The sequence below is a fragment of the Dasypus novemcinctus genome, chromosome 16, assembly GCF_030445035.2.
Source record: "Dasypus novemcinctus isolate mDasNov1 chromosome 16, mDasNov1.1.hap2, whole genome shotgun sequence".
In the NCBI taxonomy this organism is placed as follows: domain Eukaryota; kingdom Metazoa; phylum Chordata; class Mammalia; order Cingulata; family Dasypodidae; genus Dasypus; species Dasypus novemcinctus.
Genome location: NC_080688.1, coordinates 9126512 through 9140309, shown reverse-complemented (window position 1 = coordinate 9140309; position 13798 = coordinate 9126512).

Sequence of the window (13798 nt, the reverse complement as noted above, 5' to 3'; positions counted from 1 at the left end):
TGGCAGTATTTCCATAAACCTGCCATCATTTACATAGTCTGTTTCTAAGATATATTATGTAAAAACATGGATTAAATGGCTAATTCCTATGAAAGTCACAGATGATATTTTATTTCTGATAAGAACCCCATGTCCATTCATGTTATGAATTTCCAGATTTCTGACCATTTGCTTTTATGGGATTTACCATCTAAAAAGTCACAAAAGATAAGTTAAATTACGAAGGAAAACAATTAAATGGAAGGTTTTTGACTAACAGGAGGTGAGTGGCACCCAAGGGAAAAGTATAAATGTATCATTCGGTCCTATTGATTAATAAAATCTTGAGTAAATTGTAGGAAGATGTTAAATACACACCAATAAGAAAATAAGGCTGTGGCAACCAGGCTGCCTCTGTGAGATCCTGATGGAAGTTCAAGGAAAACTTTGAACATAGATGGTTGAAAACTACCACTGTGGTCATGTCTGGCTGAGGAGCCTTCTAAGTCACTTAGTACCCATAGAAATTTGTTGAGTACATAATGGATGAAAGCAACTGTGACATTCAGAGCATAGCCTGTTTGAAACACACAACGAGACATTTAATCATGAGCTGTACTAGGTTAGAAATGCTTATGCTTAACCAGGAAAATGGATTCATGAGTTGTGATTCATTATTAATTCTGCATCAAGGCTAGGCTAGAAACAGGGAAATATACACGGGGAGAAAAATGAATAAAGAAGCTTCTTTGAGCATACAGCTGCTGGGTATGCATGTGCTTTTTTCATGCATCTGAGTCTTGCTGGACAAGACTCTTCCTACTTCTGAACCCCAAGAAGTGTTGCCTGAACAGGGTCCTGATGCAGCAATGAGACAAGAAAGGATACTGATGGGTTATACATTCCTGGTAAGGGAAGCAGGACAATTCACATCCATGACTCATAATTATAGGATCCCAGTTATCTAAGGAGCAGTCAAAATGTCTTATGGTTTTGCAGCAACTCCTCAAAGGTGCTGGAGCTAAGGTAACACAGGAGCAACTTTGTGTCTTTTTTCCAATGTTTCTTTGATTATTGTCCTTTGTTTCCCAATGGGGGGAACCTGTATATGTGAGACTGGAGAAAGGTGGGAGAGAAATTAAACTGTCATCATGAAGCGGGAGGACAGGTTATTGTTAAACATTCAGCCTTCTGGGGCTTATTAAATCTGCCCTTGACACAGTACAATTGGATTCTGATACTGAACCATGTGAGCCTTTACCAGGGCCTTCAGCCACTGATGTTTCCAAAGATTTATTTCCTGAAGCCTATGTACTTGAGAGAGATATCTCTTATTGTGATCATAATTTTGTTCCCCAAATGAAAAAAAAAAAAAGTGTTTACTAAAAGCCTTAAAGGAGGGGGATATATCAGTTTGTATCCTGTGATATTAAATCCTCAACAAGAGACTGTTGAGGAGCCCCTTCCTTATAATGTTTTTAAAGAATTAAAAAGGAGTATGAAAGACAATGTAATGTACTTCCACTTTGCAGAGGGATTTCTCAGAGCCTTGGCAAATGCTCATGCTATTAATATAGCCTGTGCATAGATTCAAAATTGTTTCCAAGTGTACCTAGTCTCTAGAAATCTAAATAAGTAATGCAGCACACAACTTCTGCTGCTCCCTATGCCTCCTGTCAATTCAAAATCTAAAGATTGAGCTGGGGGCTTCAGCAGTACCACTCTTCAACAATTCTGGACTCAGGCCCTACAGCAGAGTAAACCTAAGATAACAATATAATGTAGAAGACAGAATAGCTGAAATTGCAGAGAAAGAAAAAGAAGAGAGAGAAATTATTGGAAAATTATCAACAGTTGCTAAAGGGATTCAATGGTAACATGAAAGTGCAACAATATATGTGTCATCGGAGCTCCAGAAGGAGAAAAGAAGTTTTAGGGGGCAGAAAGAGTATTTGAAGAATAACGGCATAAAACTTCCCAACTCTCAAGATATAAATGAATTTACATATCCAAGAAGGACAGCACACTCCAATCAGAAGAAACATGAATGGGCTTACTACAAGACACATACTACTTAGAATGTCAAATGCCAAACTTAAAGAGAAAATTCTGTAAGTAGTATGGGAGAAGCAATCCATCATATACAAGGGACACCCAGTAAGATTTCATGTGGATTTCTCATCAGAAACCATGGAGGTAATAAGACAGCATTATGATGAAATTAGTAAACTGAAAGAGAAAAATTGCCATCCAAGAATTCTTTGTTCAGGAAAATTGTTCTTCAAATATAAAGGTGAATTTTAAAAATTCAGAAATAATGAGAAACAAAGAGATGACTTTTTTTAAAAATCTGGCCTTGCAGTAAGAACTAAAGGGAGCCCTACAACCTGAAAGTTTGGAAGAGAATGTGGAAAGGAAAACCAAAGGGGTAAAATGGTAGGTGAAAATAAAATATGATGTATGAAAGTCAAAGAATAAAATGGTGGATGTTATAATGCATTTGAAGTAATATCATTGAATGTGAATGCATTAAAATCCTCAATCAAAAGATATAGGCTGGCAAAATAGATAAAACAAAAAAGAACCCTCCATATGCTGTCTACAAGAGACTCTCCTTTCATCCAGGGATATAAATCAGCTGAAAGTGAAAGCTCAGAAAGAAAGTATACCACAAGCAGTAACCAAAAATGAGCAGAGCTATTTATGTTAATTTAAAAAGAAAAAAAGAAAGACTTCAAATGCAAAACATTATAAGAGATGTAGAGACCATTACATATTAATAAAAGGGAAACCTATCAGGAAAGAGTAACATTCATAAATATATAAACAACTAACTAGAGTTACACCAAAATACATGAGGAAACTTAAGCAAACTTGAAGGGAAAATATCTTTACAATATTTGGAGACTTTAACATGCCACTCACATCAATAGAACAATTAGATAAAAGATAAACAAGGAAACAGAGAATGTGAACAACATTTTAAACAAGAATATCTAACAGTTATATACAAAATGTTGCATCCCAAATCATGGTATTACATACTTCTAAAGGGTTCATGATTTCTTTCACTGTGATAGACCACATGTGCTTCACAAAATAGGTCTCAATAAATATAAAAAAAAATTGAAAGTATACAAAACACCTTCTCAGATCATAATGGAATCAATAGTAGGCCAAAAAGGGGAAATTTTGCAAAAGTGTGGAAGATGAACAGCATATGACTAAACAATCAGTGTGTCAGTGAAACTGTAAGAGAAATTAGGAAATATTATGAGACAAATCAAATGAGAAAATAACTTATCAAAATGTATGGGATACCATGAAGGCATTGTTGAGAGAAATGTATAGCCTTAAATATCATATTACAAAACAAGAGTTAAATTCAAAGACATAACTAAACATCTGAAGAAACTAGACAAGAACAGAAAATCTATTCCAAAACAAGGAGAAAGAAATAAGTGATAAAGATATGTAGTTGAAATTATAATGTTGAGAAAACACCTTAGAAAATATAATAAGGAAGGATTACCTGTTTAATATCCTTAAGGAGGGAATATCTGGCACAGGGGCAGGCCTGTAGGGATTCTGTGGGTCCTCGTTTGTCACAGTGAGTTATATCATTGAATGGAGACCCATACAATGAGTGTGAAGGTGTACCCACATCCTGGGGAGGACTGATGTTCTCAGAGGGAATTTTGTCTCTCAAGAGAATTGGTGGTTTCCAATGGTGATTCTCAAGAGAATTGGTATGTCAAGCCCTCAGCCTTGTTGCAGGTATCTGTGAATCTGGTCTTTCAAGCAATAAAGATTGATTTTCACTGTTGGCCCTGAGGGGAGGAGGAGAGAGTCATAGAATAGATGGAATCAGGGTATCTGAGGGGCAATGGAAGTGTTCCACAAGATCATGTAATGATGGATATAGAACATATTAAATTACACAAAAAATGTGTAAAGTATATAAGTTAAAATGTAAACCATAATCTAAAACATTAGGTAAGTAAAAATTTGAAAATTGTACAGTCTAAAATATAAGCCATAATATAAACTAAAATGGAAACATGTTTGAAAGCTGTGTTTCAATATCTCTACATCAGTTGCAGCAAATATAACATGAACATGTAAAAAGATCATTCCTGGGGAAGGGGGAAAAGGGTCTGATGTTGGATATAAGGGAGTCCCCTACATTGAATATGTGAATTACTGGGATAAAAATTTTTATGAAGACAAAATTAAAAATTGGAAAAAAGAATAAGGAAAATATACAGAGACTGAGGAGGAAATGAAAGAAATTACCTTGCCACTGTACATATAGGGCAATGCTTATTGCAGTGATGAAAGGCAAAACATCAAAAACAAAACTTAATAATACTTTTCATTTTTAATACCCTAATTTATTTTTACTTTTATTTTGGTTTTTCTACATTAGTATGTATTCTATTTCTAATCTTTAAACCCATCACTAGATTTCATTTTCCTATTAATTGAATTTGGGAATATAATAGGCTTCATTTTTGAAGAAGTTTTGGAACACAGAGAGGTTCAACTACAGCAGGGGAGGAACACTGGGGTGGGATGTTATTGATGGGGGGCAGATGGTTGGGAGGGAGTTCTCCAGGGCATGTATATAGGGTACATAAAAATATTTGGATATATTCTGGGTATTTTCATAGTAGTTATGGTTACAAACAACAACCGAGGGAGTGCTGAGTTCCTAGCCAGGGGAGCTCTATCACATACCTCAATGGAACAGCAACAGTTCCCCAAGTACAACAGAAAAAAACAACAAAGACGGATGGTCCAACAAGGAGCCTTTGATACTGATGACTATGCTTATGAACCTGTGTGCCTGAAATATGAACTAGACGGAGAACTGCAGAATAAACCTTCCTGCACCAAAGGATTACTATCAAGCACCAGCTGGTGATGCAAATAGAAAAAGACCTTGAATAAAAGGGTCAACTCAGACCAGCAGAATATCTCAGCCTACATGTAATATCAGGTGTTAAAAACTGATTTTTGACCTTGAATAAATGGAGAAATGGAAAAGATAAATGAGTTTATATGGCTAAGAGTCTTCAAAAAAGATTCAGGAGGCTATCAGAGGGGTTGGACTTATGAATGCCTCAGCAGGACCCCAGAGACAGCAAGAGTAGGTACAACCCCAGTTACTGGTTCTCCTGAGAGTTATGGAGACCCACAGCTTCCATGGTCATGATAGATGGCTCTGGAATTTAGTGCCATGTCAGTTGGCCCTACCACGAAACTTGTGTTCCTGAGTGTGAAGTAGGACTCAAATGTGACCTTCCCACACATGCCTCTTCTGTCACCTTTATTTATCCTGTGGTTGGAGCTGGGGTTGGTGTATACTCAGGAGCCTTGAATCTTTGAACTATCCTTGTGCCAGCTGAGCCCTGAGCCTCAGCAGAGTTGCAACTGCTACCCTCTGGTTCATTGGACTTACCCAGGTCAGCTACTAGGGAAGTGAAGATGATCAACCACCAGAGCAGTGAACCGAGAGTGCCTACAACTGAAAGCAGGAGAATTGCATCCATCATCCATGTGAAATCTAAACCCCTTCTCGATTTAGAGTTGGAGTGAACATCAACATCTCAGGGTCCACAGTATGGAGGAACAAAATGTTGATTAGAGTGGACATACTGATATTCTGCTATGGAACTATTGAGACTAGTAATGGGAAAAATTGTAGCATTGATATGGAGAAAGTGGCCACACTAGCGGCTGAGGGCAAGGAAAGGGAAGAAGAGATGTCATGGGGGGCATTTCTGGGACTTGGAGTTGTCTGAAATGATATTTCAGATAGATGCTGGACATTATATATCCTGCCATAACCCACTGAATGTACTGGGGGAGAATGTAAACTACAAAGTAAACTATTATCCACGTGGTATAGCCATGTTCCAAAATGTATCCACTAAATGCAATGAATGTGCCACAATGATGAAAGAGTTTGTTGATGTGGGAGGAGTGGGGTGACAGGGGGTGGGGGGTATATGGGAACCGCTTATATTTTTTGAATGTAATGTTTAAAAAGAGAGATCATAGAACAAAAAAGATTAGAGGAGAAATAAATGAAATTGAGAAAATAAATGGAGAATTTTTTTAAAACATCAGTTATTAAACAACCTACATATAAATGTACAAATTCCTAGAAGTACTCAAACAACCTATATTGACTCTATAAGAAATAAAGAATACAACAATCACATTTAAAAAGATTGAATCAGGCATCACAAATTACCCAAAAAAGAAAAGTACAGAACCAGATGTCTTCATAGGTAAATTCTACCAGTTTCCATAATTCCACAATTAACACCAAAATTTTAAAACTCTTCAAAAAAATTAGAGAGGAAATTGCTCAATGTATTTTATGAAGCCATCATCAACCTAATACCAGAATCAAATGAAGGTACTACAAACAAAAACTAAATTACATGACAATATTTCTAATGAACATAGATGCAAAAATTCTCAACAAAATACTTGCAAATAAAATCCTACAGCATATTAGAAGAATTATATACCATGGTCAAGTGGGATTCATTCCTGGTATGCAAAGGTTGTTCAACACAAGAAAATCAATTAATATAATATACCACATTTAACAAATTGAAGAAAATAACCACATGATCACCTCAAGTGTCATATAAAAAGCATTAAACATAATCCAGTATAATTTCTTCAAAGATACAATTTGAAACATAATAACAGGAGGAAAGTCCCTCAATATGATAAAGGTTATATATGAAAAACCCTCAGCCAACACTTTACTCAACTGGGAAATATTCAGTTTTCCCTCTAAGATTGGAAAGAAGAAAAGGAAGACACTGTAATCAGTGATAGTCAACATTTTGCAAGAATTACTACCGAGAGGAATTACAGAAGAAAAAAAATTAGAAAGAAATACATTTTGTGTTCAACACACAAAAATCAGTATTTCTATATACTATACACTAGTATTAAACAATATGAGGAGGAAATCAGTAAAAATTTCCAATTACAATAGCAACAAAAACACTCAAATACCTAGGAATCAATTTAACCAAACATGTAAAGGACCTATTTTGAGAAAACTGCAAAAAGAAACTAATAAAAGAAAACAAAGACACCTAAACAAATGGAAATATAGTCTGTGTTCACGGATTAAAATACATAATATTGTGAAAATGTCAGTCCTACCAAAATTGATTTATAGATTCAATGCAATCCCAGTCAAATTCCAAACAGCCTACTTTACAGGAATAGAAAGACAATTACTGTATTTCTTTGGAAGGGAAAGGGAAACCAAATAGTGAAAAGCGTTTTAAAAAGAAGAGTGATGTGGAATGCTCTCAGTGCTGACCTTGAAAAAAATAGAAATTTAAAGTTGTCAAAACAACATGTCTGTGCCAGCTGGATCCTTAGGTTCAGCAGAGTAGGAACACCTACTCTTCAGTTCATTAGATGCCCCCGGGACAACTAACAAGGATGTGAGGATGGACACACCATACTAAGGAAATGAGAGAGAATACCAGTGGACTTACTGGTATTCTACTATAGAATTATTGTGATTCTAGCAATGAAAGAAATTACAATATTGATGTGGAGGCAGTGGCCGCTGGAGCCTCTGATGGGTAAGGACTGGGAAAACAGGTGCAATCTGGGGACTTTTTCAGGAATTTGAAATCATTCTGAATGACATTTCAACCACTGATACAGGACATTATATATCTTCCCGTATCCCACAGAATTGTGTGGGAGAGTATAAACTACAAAGTAAACTACAATCCATGCCCAGTGGCAATGCTCCAAAATGCTTTTATCAATTGCAATCAATTTCCCACATCATTGTAAGATGTTGTTTATGTGGGAAAAATGTGGGAGATATGGAGAGCAGAGCATATGAGAATTCTTATACTTTTTATGTAATATTTATGTAATATAAGAATCTTTAAAAATACATTTAAACAAAAAACCATGGTATTGCCATAAAGATAGACACATTTGTCAGTGGAATATAAGTGATAGTGAGAAATAAACCCTCTCCTCTAGTGACTTGTCAAAGTGTGGCATTTAGATTATGAATCCCAAAAGAGGAACATTATGTTTCCTACTAATCTATTCACTATAATCAACAACCTTTGATTGTATTAGATCCACCTGAGATGTCTTTAATAAAATTACCTCTTAAGATTAGGGTTTTAATTCCACCATATCAGTAAGGCATATCTCAGGTTGAGTACCCAACCTCTTGGTGGGCTAATATAAATGGACTCTCACTCAGGATGACAATCTGATAGTTCCCTCTACATGGATAAAACTTGAAGAGGACATAAACCAGATACAAAATTACGGGTATCTTATAATTCCTCTTATATGAAATATCTAAAATATTCAAATGAATAGAGCCAGAAAGGAAAGTACAGGTTCCCAGGGGAAGGAAGAAATTTCATGGTGTGATAATGCATAATGGATATAGGTTTAAATAAAGGAGAGTGGGAAAGTTCTAGTAATGGATAACAGTTGGCGTAGCATAACTGGTCTCTGCTGCAGCATCTGCTGGTCTCTCCCTTCTTTTCCGGGTTTTGTAGATTTTAGTTTCTTGCTCCTTTGGCTTTCTCTTGCTCTATTTCTGAATTCATTCCTCTTTATAAAGGACTTTAGGAGAATTAAGGCCAATTCTGAATAAGATTGGTTACACCTTACCTGAAGTAGCCCATTTCAACCATTGCCCATGGTAGAAATATGAAACTTTATAGAGTGTATATATTTTCACAATTAAAAAGTTTAGAGCAACTAAAAAGTCAGTGAAAATTAATGCAATACATAATCCTGGAATGGATTTAATATTTGAGAAGTAAAAGCACAAATGGGTATAAATGTAGCTTGTGAAAAATGGAAACATAGGCTGTTTTATATCAATATTAAAGTTCTTGAACATGATAACTCTACTTAAGTTGGTTACAAAATTAAATATCCTTGTATTTAGGAAATGCACAAAAAAAGCATATGTTCAAGGAACATTATATATACAACCTACACAAAAATGTATAGAAATCTGATATAAACATAGGTGATAGATAAGGGATGATAAGTAGATTGACACCTAGATACACAGAGAGATGATGGAATGATTCAGCAAATTGGAAATATCTTAAAATTGATCAATCTGAACATCTAAGGTATGTTTGAGTTTGCTATGTGGATGTGCATTATTTTTGTGTCTTTCCTGTAAGTTAAATTTTTTTTTTTCATAATAAAATGTGTAAGGTAAACAATAGTTAGAGAGGGAAGTGCTGTGGCTCAATCAGTTGGGATCCCATTCACCATATGGGAGGCCCTGGGTTCATGACCTGGGGCCTCCTTGTGAAGGCAGGCTCACCTGCACTCTGTGGAGAGCCATCCAGCCTGCAAGTGCCATGGAGTGCAGCCCAGCCCACAAGTGGAGAGTAGACTCAGCAAGGTGACACAACAAAAAGGAAACAAGTAAAAACACCGAAGAGTGTGCAGCAAATGGACACAGAGAGAAGACAATGAGCAAGCCTCAAGAGGGGGGAAATAAATTAAAAAAAATAAAATGCAGACACACAGAACACACAGCAAATGGACACAAAGAGTTGAGAGCAAGCAAGCCACAAAAGGGAGGGAGCTAAAAAATAGGGATATAAAGGATATAAAAAAACAAAATGGATCTCTTAAAAGTAAAAATTAAAAATATATATGATGAAGATAATGTGGATTGGTGTTAAATGACAATTTGGTGGAATTAGACATTTCAGAAGCAGTATTTTGTGAGCCTTGAAATACAGCAGTAGAGAATAAGGAAAATAAAACTCAGAAGGCATTGAAGGACAAATACTACTTGGCCTTTCTGGTATGAAATAAGCAAACCAAGCTGTCTCAGGGAGCAAGAGACTACATGATAGACTTATAGGAAATTGGGGGGTTGGGGAGAGGAAGGCTGAGAGCTGATGCTTCCATGAATGAAATCTATGATAAAGTGTTGGTAAGTATTTGTACAGAGAAAGAATAAGATGGGCGCATAAGGATACAATTGGATGGGGCTCTGCAGGCTTGAGGGAGGCTATGGTTGTGTGGATGGGACAGATAGCAGAAGGAAGTGGGGGGGAGGGTTGGGGGAACAGATGAACATTGGGAGATTGTCAGGTAAGTGGTTGAAATTATAATGTTGAGAAAACTCTGGAAAATATGATAAGGAAGGATTACCTATTTAAGGTGTTTAAGGGAGGGCATCTGGCACAGGGGCAAGCTTCTAGGGAGTGTGTAAATGCCCATCTTATCATAGGGTGTTATATCATTGAGTGGAGACCGATAAAATGAATGGGAAGGTGTATCCACATCCTGGATAAAACAGGGAAATGTGTCTCTTGAGAGAATTGGTGGCTCCCAATAGGGGAGGATGGTCTAGTATGTCAAGCTCTAAGCATTATTGAAGTATCTGTGAATCTGGTCCTTCAAGAAATTAAGTTTAGTTGTCACCATGTGCCCTGAGGTGTGCGGGGAGAGGAATAGAACAGATGGAACCATGGTAACTGGGGGATATTGGAAGTGTTCCACGAGATCTTGCAATGATGGATATAGGACATGTTAAATTTCACCAAAAACTTATAAAAGTCTAAAGGTTAAAATTTAAACCATAGCATAAATTTAGAAAATTATACAATCTAAAATATAAACCACAATGTAGACCAAAATGGAACCATGATTGGTAGATATGTTTCAATATCTGTACATAAGATGCTGCATATATAACTTGAACATGTAAAAAGATCATTGCTGGGGAAAGGGGAAAAGGATTGGATGATGGATATATGGGAATCCCCTATATTGAATATGTGACTTTACTGTGACCTAAAACTTTTTTGAAGGCAAAATTAAAAAGAAAAAAATTAAAAAATATAGACACTGAGGAAGAAATTAAAGAAATTGCCTTGCCACTGTACATACAGAGCAACACCAATTACAGTGATGAAAGGCAAAATATCAAAAACAAAGTTTTATGATATTTTTCATTTTCAATAACCGATTCATTTTTAATTTTTTAGTTTTTCTAATTGGTATGCATTCTATTTCTAATCTTTAAACCTATCACTAATATTTCATTTTCCTATTAATTGAATTTGGGAATATAATAGGCTTTGTTTTTGAAGAAGTTTTGTATGCCAGAGGGCTCAAATATGACAGGAAAGGAACACTGGTTTTGGGTATTATTGATGGGGACACATGGTTCAGAGGGAGTTATCCAGCGCATGTTTATAGGGTATACAAAAATGTTCAGATATTCATTGGATATTTTCATAGTAGTTACAGTTACAAACAACTGAGGGAGTGCTGAGTTCCTAATGAGGGGTCCTCTGTCACATTCCCCATTGAAATTGCAACAATCCCCCATGTGCAAGGGCAAAGACCAGTGAAAATAGATGTTCCAATGATGAGCCTTTGGCACTTATAACTTATGCTTATGAGCCTGTATGCCTGAAATTTCAATGAGGCCTACAGCTATAGCGTACCTAAGAGTTACCTCCTGAGAGCATCCATGTTGCTCAAATGTGGCCACTCTTTAAACAAAACTCAACATATAATACATTGCCTTCCCCCTAGCATGGGACATGAATCCCAGGGATGAGACTCCCTGGTGCCAAAGATTACTACCAATCACTAAGTGGTGACGTTAATAGAAAAAGACCTTGAATAAAAGGGGGAAATGGTAAAGACAAATGAGTTTATATGGTTAAGAGTCTTCAAAAAAGGGTTGGAAGGTCATCAGACAGTTTGCGTTTACACACGTCTCAGCAGAATCCCAGAGAGAATCAAACTAGATACCGTGAGGTATTGGTTCTCCTAAAGGTTACAGAAAGACACAGGTGTTTCCGTAATGGCAGTTGGTTCTGGAGTCCTGTGTCTTTTCAGTGAGCCCCTCTTTGGAATTTGTGTTCCTGAATGTGATGGAGTTTGGTTCAGATGTGAGCTTTCTACACTTACCTCTTCTGTCACTCTTACTGAATCTGCTGTTGGTGCTGGGGTTGGTGTATACCCAGGAGACTTGAATCTCTGTAATGTAAATGTGCCAGCTGGGCCCTGACCCTCAGCAGAATTGCAATTCCTCCTCCTTGGTTCATTGTCCTCCTTACCCAGGACTGCTAACAGGGAAGTGAAGATGGTCAACCACCAACCACAACAGGGAACTGAGAGTGCCTACAGGTCCAAGAAGGAGAATTGTATCCATCAACGATGTGGGATCTAAGCTCTCTCTCTCTATAGGTGTGGAGTGGACATCACCATCCCAGGGTCCACAGGATGGAGGAATAAAATATGGATTAGAGCAGATTTACTGGTATACTACTATAGAACTATTGTGACTTGTAATGGAAGAAACTGTAGCATTGAAGTGGAGAAAGTGGCCATGGTAGTTGCTGAGTGCAGGGAGAACAAAGAAGAGATGGGATGTGGTGACATTTTTGGGACTTGGAGCTGTCCTAAATGATATCGCAGCAACAGATCCTGGACATTATACATCTTGCCATAACACAGTAAATGTACTGGAGGAATGTGTAAACAACAACGTAAACTATAATTCATGCTGGCCAGCAGCACTCCAAAATGTATTCACCAAATGCAATGAATGTGCCACAATGATGAAAGAGGTTGTTCATGTGTGAGGAGTGTAGGGGTAAAGTTTGGGGTATGTGGTAGCCTCTTATAATTTTTAATGTAACATTTTTTTTGTGATCTACATATCTTCAAAATGTACAATAAAAATAAATGCTTATAAAGAAGGAAAATAGATGAAATTTAGAAAATGAAATAGCCATCAGTAATTTCAAGGTTATCAAAAGCCAAAAATCAATCCTGTAATTGATGAACCTGATAGAGAAAATTTTAAAAGTGTAGAAAACATATTGTCAGTTGTAATGGATATAAATATTCACAGGCATTTTAAAAATGAAAACAATAATGCCACAGATTGAAGAATCTCCAGACACTTCAAAAAAAGAAAGATGAGGAAAACTCAACAAACACATGAAATAGAAATGGTGAAAATATCATAAAGAGTGAATGAAGGGGAAAGATTCCATACAGAAGAATAAAGACAAAAATGAGATGGATTTCTCTTCAGAAATATCCTAAGAGTGAAGACAGTAAAACAAAATGCTTAAATTGCTGAACAAGAATTGTCAGTAAATATCTATATTCAATAAATATAACTTTGAAAATCGAAAATAAAATACAGACAACTACATACATATAAACGTTAAAGATTTAATCACAGCAGACCTACATTACAGCAAATATTGAAGAAAGTTCTTCAGAAAGAATGATAATGATATAAGTCTAAAATATTGATCTATAGAAAGGAACTGAGCATATCAGAAATGGTAAATATCTGTCTCTATATATTATCTTATAAATAAAAATACTCTAAGAAATTGATGGTGTAAGCAAAATTTATAATGATGTATTGTGGGAATTATAAAATACCTATAAATGAAATGCTTGTTTAAAATAGTCCAACGAACATGGGGGATAAAAGGAAATATATTATTTAAAGCTCTTATACTATGTATAAAGTGGTATAATGACAAATGAAGGAAGTCACAGATGAGTTAAACACATATTTAATAAACTCCAAAGCAATAGTTATTATTAGAAAACAAATAATTCTAACTGAGGGAAACAGAGAAAGAAAACTATACTTAATTCAAATAAATGCCAAAAATAGCAAAAATGAACATGGCATAGTTTGGACAAAACAGAAAAATGAATAGCAATATGATAATATTAAGCTAAACCTATGAAT